This window comes from Aegilops tauschii, chromosome 4, assembly GCF_002575655.3.
Source record: "Aegilops tauschii subsp. strangulata cultivar AL8/78 chromosome 4, Aet v6.0, whole genome shotgun sequence".
NCBI lineage: Eukaryota > Viridiplantae > Streptophyta > Magnoliopsida > Poales > Poaceae > Aegilops > Aegilops tauschii.
In genome coordinates, this window is record NC_053038.3 from 122,296,684 (window position 1) to 122,309,843 (window position 13,160).

The following is a 13,160-nucleotide window of genomic DNA, read 5'->3' on the forward strand; positions in this document are numbered from 1 at the left end:
CGCCCAGTACGCCGCATTGTAGTCACGCTCCGCCCTGGATTCGGGGGTGGCAGGCAGCACTGTAGCCACGCCCCGCCTCGTCGTCATAATGTGGTGCAAACTTTGAGGGCGCTTGGAGCCGCCTGCTAGGAGCCAGCCTCTCTAGAGGCCGCCTGCTAGGAGTCGGCCCACCTCGGGGTCGTCTTCTGGCAGCGGGCCGCTTGGACCAGCTGACCGCAAGAAGGCGGCGCTTTGATCTTTGATTCTTGAGGGGCGCAGCCGGCCCCGATGTCTTGAAATACCATGGGACGCTGATGAGGCTACCCGTGGTCATTTACTCCAACACTATGCATAGGGGTTGATGCACGTTCTCGTATTTGTTTCTCCGGTAGAAATCTTGGGGCACTCTTTGAGGGTTTTTGTGTTGGATTGAGTATTATGAATCTGAAATTGTTTGATGCATATCGTATAATCAACTCATGGATACTCATGGTGACATTGGAGTATCTAGGTGACATTAGAGTTGGTTGATGTGTATCACATTGTGTTATTTTAGTACGAACTCTTAGATAGATAGATCGGAAAGGATAACTTGGTGTTATTTTAGTATGAACTCTTGGATAGATCGATCAGAAAGGATAACTTTGAGGTGGTTTCGTACCCTACAAACAATTTCGTCTTATATTTTCCGCTAGATAAGAACTTTGGAGTGATTCTTCATCGCACGTTGAGGGACGGTTATATGATCCAATTATATTAGCATTGTTGAGAGATTGCACTAGTGAAAGTATGAACCCTAGGCCTCATTTTCAAGCATTGCAATATCGTTTGTGCTCACTTTTGTTACTTGCTACCTTGCTGTTTTTTATTGTTCCTATTACAAAAATCAATATTTAGATACATTATAACTGAGCACTTTTCCTTCCTTCTCAGGCCGTTAGCATTCCTATCCGTTGGATCGTCACTTTTAGGCTTCTTTGGCCGTCGGATTTGCTCTTAATCCCACCTAAATCTCATGTACAGGCTAACTCGCGCGCCAGGCTGCGCTAGCCTTCTCGGGCCGCTGCTCCGGTGGTTTTTTTTGTGCTTGGGATTAAATTGGGCCTATAGGGCCTGTAAGAGCTTCTAATCCGTCCAACCCAAAAGAACAGGACGCTCGCTACCCCTGGCTTTTGTTCCCAATGTCTCTGGCTCCTAGCCTTCGTGTGGCGGTGCCTCTGAGGAGATCGATCCCTTCGTCCTCTCAGAAATCTCGACCAACGAAAGAGCACAATGGCCAATCGATCCCCTCGCCCTCTCTTTCTACCGCATCGCCCATCCTCCCGCCAATTTTTTTTGTGCAATCGCCAGTTTAGGGCTAGAGAGGTAACGGGCGGAGAGGCCAGACGACGGACATGACGCAGGCTGTCGCATCAATCCAATCTGGGACAACTCCATGCGGTAAAGTTTGCTCAGGTTTCCGGACCGCCGCCGATGCAGGCCGAGGCCAATCGTCATTTTGTTGTTCAGTAGTTCGTCGTGCGAAACTGCTCCGCTGTGGTTTGAAGGAAGCAATCACTCTTCAGTTTTTGGAGGCATTCATGGTGGATGATGTGCTCCCCATGCTGGCGGTGACTAATGGATTTATCCGTGTATGTTTTCCACTCTTTTGCTGCTTCAGTTCACGCGTGTGCATGTATGTTTCCTCACCTAGCCCTCTTGATCACTACTCTATCTTTTTTTCAGGTATGATTTATTCTTCCACCCAAAGATGATATTGTGCTAATATCCTCCCAATCCCAATTTTGTACAGGGGTATTCATAAATGGCTCTGGTTAATTGGTTAGGGCAGATCTTGGAGACTGATTCTCACATATTTGGGAATTGTTCAGTTCATAATCTAAAATGGCTTTTGTACAGGTAATTACATCAATTGGGCCTCCAAACATTCTACTTTCATGTTTTACTTTCTTAGATAAATACAAGGTGTGACATGCAAAGAAAATTTGTTTGACCCATATTAGTTACAGAAAGAAAACAGGAAATATTAATGTCATTGTTCGCATTCTTCATCGGAACTCAAGTATAAGGCGAGCATACACAACAAGGGAACATAAATATTGCAGAGTAACACGTGTGTTCAACACGATTTCCCAATTATTCATGTTGAGGGAATTTAACTATGATTACCTTCTGTTTATTGCTATTCTCCTAGGTATCAAAGAAATTGAATAGTTAGTTTCACTATTGCAGTTTGTTAGCAACTACCATTCTTCAATAATGTCTGAAATAATATATAAACAGTTACCAAGTGATGGATATCCTTTCCATGGTTCATAGTGTGTTAGCCACTTGATCATACTAATGTATGTTCCAGAATTAATTGGACCTATTGTGTTTAGAAGATTGTATCTTTCCTATTTGATTTACTCCTTTAATATTTTTAATGTATCAGATATAAACAACAATGGACTTAGATGTTAATTTTCAACTTTGTTAATTTAGATTTTGCACGGAAGGTAGCTTATACAATGTGACTCTACAATGCATTTTATCTATGATGGGATGTGATGAATGTCAATTGTTGTTTCATATGTCATAGGTTATTTAGATTTTACATGTGAGATAGCTTATACAATGTGACTCTACAGACGAGTTATCTTTCATGGGATGAGATGAATGTCAATCTATTGTTTCATAGGTCACAGGTTATTTAGATTTTACATGGGAGATAGCTTATACAATGTGACTCTACAATACGGGTTATCTTTGATGGGATGGGATGAATGTCAATCTGTTGTTTCATAGGTCACAGGTTATATAGATTTTGCATGGAAGATAGCTTATACAATGTGACTCTATGTTATGATTAATCTTCGATGGGATGGGATGAATATTAATATGCCATTTCATAGGTCACATGTTATTTAGATTTTGCATGGAAGATAGCTTATGATAATGTAACTCTACGATACGTTTTATATTTGATGGGATGGGACGAATGCCAGTCTGTTGTTTCATGGTCACAATGCACTACTATGGTAGGTTCTTCTATTTTTACACACAACTATATGTGTACTTTTTTCTAAAAAATAAACTACCCATATACTTGAATGAAAAAAAATTCAAAACTTCTGTTGTGAGCATACTTGCACATCCATATTTAGTATGGATGATATCCGTCGAGCCTATAGACTATATAGTACTTCCTCCATTCTGAAATAACTGTCGCTCAAAAGGATGTATCTAAACGATATTCAGTACTTAGTACATCCGATTGAGATACGGTTATTTCCAGACAGAGGGAGTACATGATTGATAATGAGTATTGACTGCAAAGAGAGGGCCAACACAATGTGAGATAAATATATAGCTAGACTACAGTGTATGCTTGCTAATCCGTAAAGATATGCAGTATATTATAGCTTCGGTAGTGCACTTATTATTATTGTCAGAAACCCATTTCCTTTCCTGAATATGCAGGTTGGGGAAGAGATTTTTTGGTATTCTAAAGCTCATCTTCAGGTTAATTACATGTGCCAAACACATGGTTGCTGCTTTCGAAGTAGATGATATCTTTCTTTAGGGCTATATCTATAATACCTAAACAGTTGATCCCCGCTATCTTATTTCTCTTGACATGCAGCCTATCCACCTCATCAAAGTGCCACGTCAGCATTTCTTTTCCAATTAGCAGACCGCCCTCTCATGTTTCAACCTCATCTTTTCCCTGCGACACCAGCGCCCTGGATGGACTCGATGCATTGCACTATTCAGATTTCTTACAACTGTGCTGCCCAAGCCAGTATTTGGTACGTGGGCTGTAGCCCATGATTGTTAGACACCGATGTAGCCCCATTACAAAATGTCGCTGGCCATTCAACTAATAAAAAAAGTCGATGGCCATCGTCTTCCCCGCTGCGACTCCAATGGGCGCCGGTATCTCATCCGTCCATCGTGACTGACTCTCTCTCGAAATCCCGGACAAAAATGCAACCATGAAGGCACATCGAAATAACAGCATTTATCGCCCGCTCATCTCCTTGCCTTCCATTACCTTGCAAATACGGTGGAAACTGCTAGATTTAACTGAGCGGTCGTCGCCTTCCACAGGCACGTTACTCAGTCCCTTCTCCTACAATTGTTGCCATCCCTTCCGCTTCTCCTTCCTAGCAATGTCAAAACCTCTTTTCAACCCCCTCCTTTCCATGGTCCCTGTATATCCAGATCATCAGTGAGGTTGCGCCTAATCGCCAGATGCTTAGTTCTTTTATCCAACTTGGCATCGTACTGTGCATCTGCCATCCGCCGATTCTGCGGTTCATCTCCTGGCACTACAAAAAAATACACTTCCGTGATGATACATGTTTGTCATAGTAGGTCACGTTTTCTGTCATGCATGTACATCCATGACAAATTTATGACAAAATCAAGATAGTCATACCTGTGCTGTCGTACAAGTGTTCCATGACATTACCAAAATTATCATCACGGAAGTGTCCACTTCCATGACGATAAATCGCGTGTCATAGAAGTGCGATCATCAAGGATGACCGACACGTGGCATCCACCGTAACGGGACGCCGTTAAGCTATCGGGTCCGGTTTTGGATCCGATAACCCGCTAACAGCCACAACCAATGCCGATTTTCCACGTGTAAAATTCTCATTGGCTGACGGAACCACGTGCCAGCTCCGCGTTGGCACAGGTGTCACTCCTCGGGCGAGATGCGCCTATGATACGTTGACACGTGGACCGGCCCAAAAGTGGCCCATAAATATTAAATGGGCCGGCCCAACTAAAGGCCCATAAGATTTAGCGGGCCATAACGGGTCGGCCCAGCTAAAGGCCCACAAGATTTAGCAGGCCATAACGGGCCGGCCCAGCTAAAGGCCCACAAGATTTTGCAGACCATAATGGGCCGGCCCAGCTAAAGGCCCACAAGATTTTGCAGACCATAATGGGCCAGCCCAGCTAAAGGCCCACAAGATTTTGAGGACACTAATGGGCCGGCCCGTTAACAGGCCCCCTTGTTTTGGGCCAAATGCCGGCCCATATTTGATCCGGTCCATAAACAGCCTGCCATGTTTCGGGCCCAATAAAGGCCCATATGAGATCCGGCCCGTTAAAAGCCTACCACTTTCTGGGCCAAATTACGGCCCAGATCAGATCCGGCCCTTTAAGAGGCTTTGGGCTAAATTATGGCCCATATCAGATTCGGCCCGTCAACTGGACTCTATGCTTTTGGGCCCACTTTCCAAAGGCCCATTTAGCAATTCGGCCTGATATTAGTTGCGGCCTATTAAGGCTTGTTTAACATTTCGGCCCTATATTTATTTCAGCCTGTTAAAAGCCCGTCATATAGTTGGGCCTAACTATGGCACGGTTTGCATCCGGCCTGCTCACAGCCGATAATCTGATTGGGCCAAACAAGGACCGAGACAATTTTGGCATGTTAACGACCCGTGATGTGATTGGCACAATCATGGGCCGGGGTCTATTTCGGCCTGCTGCCGCCCCGTGAGCTGTTCGGCACGTTTCAGGCCCAACCCACTTTTCAGCCTCCTAAAAGCCCATTGAGTTTTCTTGCGAAAATAGGGCCGGCGGTTTACTCGGCCTATTAGAGGCCCAAATCTACTAGTGGGCTAGTTTACATTTAGGCCTGTTAATGGACCGATTATGTAGTGATTAGCATGATGGCCCGATTATGTACCGTAATTTTACGGTTTGGCTGGTTTACTGCAAAGACAGGATATATATACAGTAAAATAACTGCAGCATCGTGAATAATAAAAAACCTAGACTATACAATAAAGAAATTACAGCATATTACATCCACTGGGCATCAAAGTTCGCCACTATGATAATAAAGCAGAAGCAGACAGCAGATTACATACACTGGGCATCAAAGATCGCCACCAGTGCAAATAAACACGCCGGCAAAATAATATACAAAACCTACAACACTTCAATAGAGTTCAAGAAAGGTTAGCCCTGTTCGGGAGATGTAGCGCAAGCAGCTGAGCAAGATGATGAGACGGCACTTGTTTGACACTTATATCCTCCTCACTCTGAAAGATAAACAAGCAGACAGATGACAGGTTTTGCACATATAAGTATCAGTGCTGACAATTCATCACATATCTTACTGACGAATAAAGTGACACAGTTTAAAATAGCATTAACACAATATGGTATTGTTCATGTTAAGACATGGCAGGAAATGACATTGTGAAGGAGTTGGCAGCTTCACGGCACCACTGGATTACAGATCAAGAACTCATAAGTATCAATGGTTAGTGTGCTGTAAATTTATCCCATTTCAGATTGGCAAATAAAGAGACGGTTTAAATAATAGTAGAATGATATGACATTGTTCATAGTTAAGACATTGCAGAATATGACATTGTGCTGTGGTGGGTAGGTTCACCACACCACTGGATTACAGATCAAGAACAGAAGCATACATGCGGTGCAAAAGAAGATCACTTACTCTGTATAGTTTAATTTACATGGTATGAAGAAGGAACTTGGTTGTACAACTGAAAACTTAAATTGAGAAGGACAAACTTTTGTTTATGAACTGGAGTACATAATAAATTTTAAACATGCAATTTGATGCAAACACCAAAAATAAACAGCTGTTGTAGTCATGCCTAACCAAATATACACAACAAAGTTTGAAAGCTCGAGAAGGACAAACTTACATTATTGGTGAAGACAGGCTCTATAAAGCCCTTGTCCATGCTGATGGGGGGGCAATTCAAGAAGTTTACCACAGAATCTTCTTCATAAGCATTGCCTTTATTCTACATTTTGTTAAGAGTAAATATAGATGTGACAATATAAGAAAAAATGGAGAATATTTAAGATAAGATCAAGAGTGATGCTACATAACCAAGTAGCTATAAATGTAAGTACATCGATACAAGCAAAAGGTAAATCCAAGAGCAATGCAGAGCTAAACTTCTTCAGTACCATCGGTGTTATCCAACCTTATGGTAAGAGTAAATATAGATCTTATGTGTAGAAAATGGAGGGCAAAGGAAAATAAGCTGTAGAGTGATGGTACATGAACAACTACCTGTCAATATAAGTAGACTGATAAAGGATAGCGGGTACTTACAAGAACAATGCAGAGCTAAAAAAATTCATTGGCATTGGATATATTCTACACTAATGTAACCATTCATATAGATCAGATAATTTGGAGCGAACAATTGATAAGCAAGCTATCATGCATACTGCTATCACATAATGAACCAGGAATGTACGCAAGTATAGTGATACAGGACAATAGGTACTAACAAGAGCAAAGCAGCGGGTAGCATATTTGCAATATCCTGTCGTTCTTTTCAAACCGGAATTCTTTTTCGAGCAGATTTCCTGCAAAAAAGATCCGTAAGGCACATGCGGAAAAGTAGAAGTTCAAATTGTCATGCGATATCATAGACAGTACCTCATCCTCGGAACGAGACCAGTGCATAACAAGGTTTTTCCATTCAATGTCTTCTAAATTTAGCACATGATACTTCACCAGAAATTCGTTTATAGACTTGCCATCAAAGTGTGATTTCCTCAGGTAACACCGATACTGCTGCAATTCTTCCTTGAAAAGCGCAAGCAAGCTTTGCTCGTCATGACTATCCAGATTGACCCTCGCCTACTTACAATAATGTAATGTAAATCATTGATGTGTTCATTCAGCAGAAAACAGGAAAATAATCACCATGAATAATAGCACTTACACGTAAGTGGGACAGGAAGATGTGAAAATGGTGTTTGTCTTCACTATAATCTTCCCATGATGGGAATATATGTACGTAGTCCCTAACAACATTGAAAGCATTGTCTTTTAAACTGGGAATAACTGGAATGGGGTTCCAATCTGCCGGAATTGGCCGTCTCTGCAGTTGGGATAGGTCTTCGGCCGGTGGACTTGTTGTACTTTTTGCTGGAGTGAGATTTTTCTGTGGTACGGCTGGTGCTATGGCAACTGAAATCGGCATACCTTTTGCTGGAGTGCAGGTCCTGTGTGATGCGGCTAGTGGTGTGGCCAGTGAAGTATGGGTACAGTCTACTGGAGTCGGTCCTACGTTTTGTGTCACTGGTTGTACAACAAATATAAGTGGGGTGCTGTCTGATTTCTCCGGCACAACCACGTTTTTCAAGGACTTTGCTGGTGCTCCTTCAGGTTCGGCAATCACCCTCTTCCTTTTTGATGTCTGATGCACAAGAACAACATTTGAGTGGAAAAACATGGTATGCTGACAGATGGAATATGTATTGATAATGGATGGGCATGGCATCTTGACATATATGATGAGTAAACTAAGCAGATGGCGGTGCAACAAAGTAGAAGAAATGCAAGACAACATATGCAAGATACGCGCAATCAATCTTGCCAAATTAGAACAGGCACCTTGATGGGTGAACAGGACAGGCCATCTGCCTTTGACTCCTCGAGATTAGAATAGTCATTAGGATCATATTCTGAACAAGAATCTACAGGTGGGGAGCGTATGAGTCTCATTGCATCCAGAATGGCACTCAATGCCTTGGTGCCAATTTTGTAAGTCGTTGCAATGTTCCACAATATTCTTCTGATACGGGGATTCTGATATTCACTGTAATTACGTATAATATCTGAGAACCATGAAAACATAAATAGTAGTGAGATTATCTTTGTAATGCAGAGGATATTCTAATATAGGGGCGCCCCTATAAACCCTTGTGTGCTATCACTGGATTCTGATGAGAGAGCTCATGTGTGCTGTAATATGGTGCGTGCATTAATATACTCTGGCACAAGTACACAAAAAAATAGGTTCCAGAAGTAAGGATAGTTGGCAGATGATAGGTTCATAATATATTGTATAGAGAGTTTATTGCCAAACCCTGATAACAAGAGCACACAACAACTAGGCAGATTGTAGTGTACATAAATGGGGTACACCATAACCATGATATATAAATCGGGAAAGTGGAACTGGCTGGAAAATATGGTGTTGTATTGCCGCTACTAATTGAAAGCCTATCGATTACAAGCCAGCTCTATCAGATGTTGACTGCAGATGTCCCTGCTCCCCTTCTGGGCAAGGAACATACTATATGTACTAAATACAGAATAACAAAATAGGAACATGTTAAAGAACAGAAGAGGAAGCTTATTCTTGAGGTTCCGCTGCATTGCATACAATGTTGGTTGCCCACTCATGATGAATCACAGCGCCCAAAGAAATGCAATTATATGTTGTCTCTCTATATGTGGCCAGATGCATTTGGAAAATAAAGTGGGAGCATTACCTGACCAATCTTACATTCTTAAGAAGTTGATCCCCACTACTACCAATTCTCTCAACATGCACACCGTCCACATCAGCGTCCATTACCCTATTCCGCGCGTCCACCCGAGATGTACAACCACATCATCGCGTCCACCCGAGATGTACAGCCACATCATCGGTATTTAGTAGTTAGTACATGGCGTTCAACTTTTTGTTTCATCTCCCCGTTAGATTTCCTTCATTGCCTGGGCGTATGACCTTCCTATGCCCTCGGCAATTAGTTTAGGCAACTTTCCGATTCATCTTCTTCTGCGCTAATCACCTTCTCCACCACAGATACAGAAATTAAATGCAAAGTCAATAATGTGAAACGAACTGATGGTGACTGAGTAGTCGTCTGCACCTTTTATACTACACATCGCCATCACGAGATCACAGGTCTTCTCCTCTCCTCCTTCACATCCGCATCCAGGAAAGGCCACTAAAAATCTCTCCTTCTGCCGGGTGTTCGGTGTTCCCCTTGCCGATGTGATGCGTGTGTCCTTGAGGCGGAGTCCGTGGTGCCTTGCTCCTCATCTCCCTTCTCAGTCTCCATTGCGGAGAATGTATCTCCCCACTCTGGTCAGTTCACCGGAATCGTACCAATCGTTGGAACCCGGAGTTGCCTTTCTTTACGGCCTGGGAGGACACTCCGGTAGCAACGTGTAGATTGTCTCCGACAGGGATTTTTTTCGGCCTTGGAGGTTAGGCGGGCTGCTGCCGACGTTGTGTAGGGCCTCGGTTGAGGTCCTCTTCGTGCGCTTCAGGCCGGGCTGCGGCGGCGATGAGGAGACATAGTCGGTGGCGCAACCGTGGTTGGGGACGGGCCTGGGGCCAGTGCGGTGGCGGTGCACGGTGATGAACCTGCGGTAGCTGACACTCCGATAGCAACGTGGCGATTGTCTCCGACAGGTATTTTTTCCGGCCTTGGAGGGTAGGTAGGCTGCTGCCGACGTTGTGTAGGGCCTCTGTTGAGGTCCTCTTCGTGCGCTTCGGGCCGGGCTGCGGCAGCGATGAGGAGACATAGTCAGGTGGCGCAACCGTGGTCGGAGACGAGCCAGTGCGGCAGCGGTGCACAATGATGAACCTGCGGTAGCTGTCCTTGGACGACCTGTCACGGATGCTGGCAAGGACGAGCCTGCACGGCTGCAGCTGCACCCTAAACGAGCTCAAGTCAATCATCTCCACCTCCAACTTGCGTCAACCCCGTCTACAGAGGCACCGTTGATGGCGGCCGCCGCGGTCCTCGGCTCATCCCCTCGCAGCAAGTTCCATCAACTATCTCGACCTTGACAGAGACGGAGTCTAGGAGCAACGTCAGGGGCTGCTATAAATTTCTACCAAATGCCTGGTGTGATCGGCTGCAAATGGCACAACAACACAACAAGTACAGGCAAAACAGGCCAAAGGCGCTCATGCACCTTTGATCCTGATCCCGCATCCCCTATCCACGTGTATCTCTTTCTACCTTGGTCAACTGTTCATTGTTAAGACCTGCTATATGTTTTACTGTGCAGATTTGTTGGAGCAGAAAGAAAGGAATATGATCCCCTCCGGTGAAAGGGCCAAGATATGTGCTTTCTACATGTTGTAAATCATGACATGCCCCATTTTTGTTTGTCTCCCAAGACACATGAGCTATTTAGATTGAAATGGTACGCATGAGGTCTGCACTCTTCAGCAGTAATAATTTCGCATGCATCTAAAAGGAACAACTAGACTAGCTGTACGGAATCAACTTCTAATCTTGGAAAGATGACTTGAGTATTTCCTTTTTTCCATCTTTCCTATGAAACAACAAATAATAAATGAATATGCTTAATTTTTTGAAGTTTATATTTTACATGTTCCGCAGCAACGCGCGGGGTATTATCTAGTTAAATGTGTGTCTGTTAACTAATATCAGTATCAGATCACAATTCGTATTTGAAGAAGCAAGCTTTGGACTTATGATTGGTGTGTTGTTTAGCTTCAAGAGTGGACTGCTGCTAGTGCAACACATAGCAGCTACACGGATCATAGTGTAGATAACGGGAAAACCGTAAGCATCAGGAGTAAAATCAGCAAAGTGGAACTTGCTGGAATATATGTGCTAGTATTGTCGGTACGGCTAGAAAGGCTTCGGATACCAGCTCTCTTCAATTGAAGGTGCGGTACTGTTAATATCAGTGTAACTCTCAAAGGCGACACAACTCCCCGCATTTCCTTGCTAATCTTATAGGATTCAAGTGGGCAGGCCAATACAAATCCTATTCCTATGTTTACAAAATCCTACGAATCAAAGAGGCCCGAAGAGTTCAAAGTGTCCATCATAACCGACCGTATAGACCTCTACACTGCAAATGTCCCTGCTCATCTTCACTACAAGGAACATACTGTACTACTATCATACTCCCTCCATTCCAAAATATAAGTCTTTGTAGAGATTTCCACTATGGATCACATACAGATGTATACAGATACATTTTAGAGTGTAGATTCACTCATTTTGCTCCATATGTATGTTGGATATCGTTGCAGAAATTAAAAAATTTCTACGCATCACCAAGAACAATCTATGGAGTCTTCTAGCAACGAGAGGGAAATGAGCGCATCTACATACCCTTGTAGATCGCGAGCGGAAGCGTTCAAGTGAACGGGGTTGATGGAGTCGTACTCGTCGTGATCAAAATCACCGATGACCGAGCGCCGAACGGACGGCACCTCCACGTTCAACACACGTACGGAGCAGCGACGTCTCCTCCTTCTTGATCCAGTAAGGGGGAAGGAGAGGTTGATGGAGATCCAGCAGCACGACGGCGTGGTGGTGGCAGTAGCGGGATTCCAACAGGGCTTCGCCAAGCGCTGCGGGAGGAGGGAGAGGTAGGCGCCAGGGCTTGGGATGCGGCTGCCCTCCCTCCCCCCTCTTTATATAGGGGTCCAGGGGGGCCGGCCCCCAAAGATCCCATCTCAGGGGCGGCGGCCAAGGGGGGGGACTTGCCCCCCAAGTCAAGTGGGGCGCCCCCCCACCCCTAGGGTTTCCAACCCTAGGCGTAGGGGAGGCCCAAAGGGGGCGCACCAGCCCACCAGGGGCTGGTTCCCTTCCCCACTTCAGCCCATGGGGCCCTCCGGGATAGGTGGCCCCACCCGGTGGACCCCCGGGACCCTTCCGGTGGTCCCAGTACAATACCGGTGACCCCCGAAACTTTCCCGGTGGCCGAAACTGGACTTTCTATATATAATTCTTCACCTCCGGACCATTCCGGAACTCCTCGTGACGACCGGGATCTCATCCGGGACTCCGAACAACTTTCGGGTTACCGCATACTAGTATCTCTACAACCCTAGCGTCACCGAACCTTAAGTGTGTAGACCCTACGGGTTCGGGAGACATGCAGACATGACCGAGACGACTCTCCGGTTAATAACCAACAGCGGGATCTGGATACCCATGTTGGCTCCCACATGTTCCATGATGATCTCATCGGATGAACCACGATGTCGAGCATTCAATCAATCCCGTATACAATTCCCTTTGTCCATCGGTACGTTACTTGCCCGAGATTCGATCGTCGGTATCCCAATACCTTGTTCAATCTCGTTACCGGCAAGTCACTTTACTCGTACCGTAATGCATGATCCCGTGACCAAACACTTGGTCACATTGAGCTCATTATGATGATGCATTACCGAGTGGGCCCAGAGATACCTCTCCGTCATACGGAGTGACAAATCCCAGTCTCGATTCGTGCCAACCCAACAGACACTTTCGGAGATACCCGTAGTGCACCTTTATAGACACCCAGTTACGTTGTGACGTTTGGCACACCCAAAGCACTCCTACGGTATCCGGGAGTTGCACAATCTCATGGTCTAAGGAAATGATACTTGACATTT

The 13,160-nt window shown here is 44.7% G+C and overlaps 1 long non-coding RNA gene across 2 annotated transcripts; it reads left to right on the forward strand.

Moving 5' to 3' along the window:
* The first annotated feature begins 885 nt into the window (after window positions 1–885).
* LOC120962432 (uncharacterized) lies at window positions 886–8,755 on the forward strand. 2 transcript variants are annotated; one of them, XR_012181527.1, is made up of 4 exons: window positions 886–1,654; window positions 1,772–1,878; window positions 7,987–8,152; window positions 8,233–8,755. It is a non-coding gene; the product is annotated as an uncharacterized lncRNA (long non-coding RNA). The 2 variants fall into 2 exon arrangements; XR_006662028.2 differs by having other exon boundaries at window positions 886–1,610; window positions 1,705–1,878.
* Window positions 8,756–13,160: the final 4,405 nt, after the last annotated feature.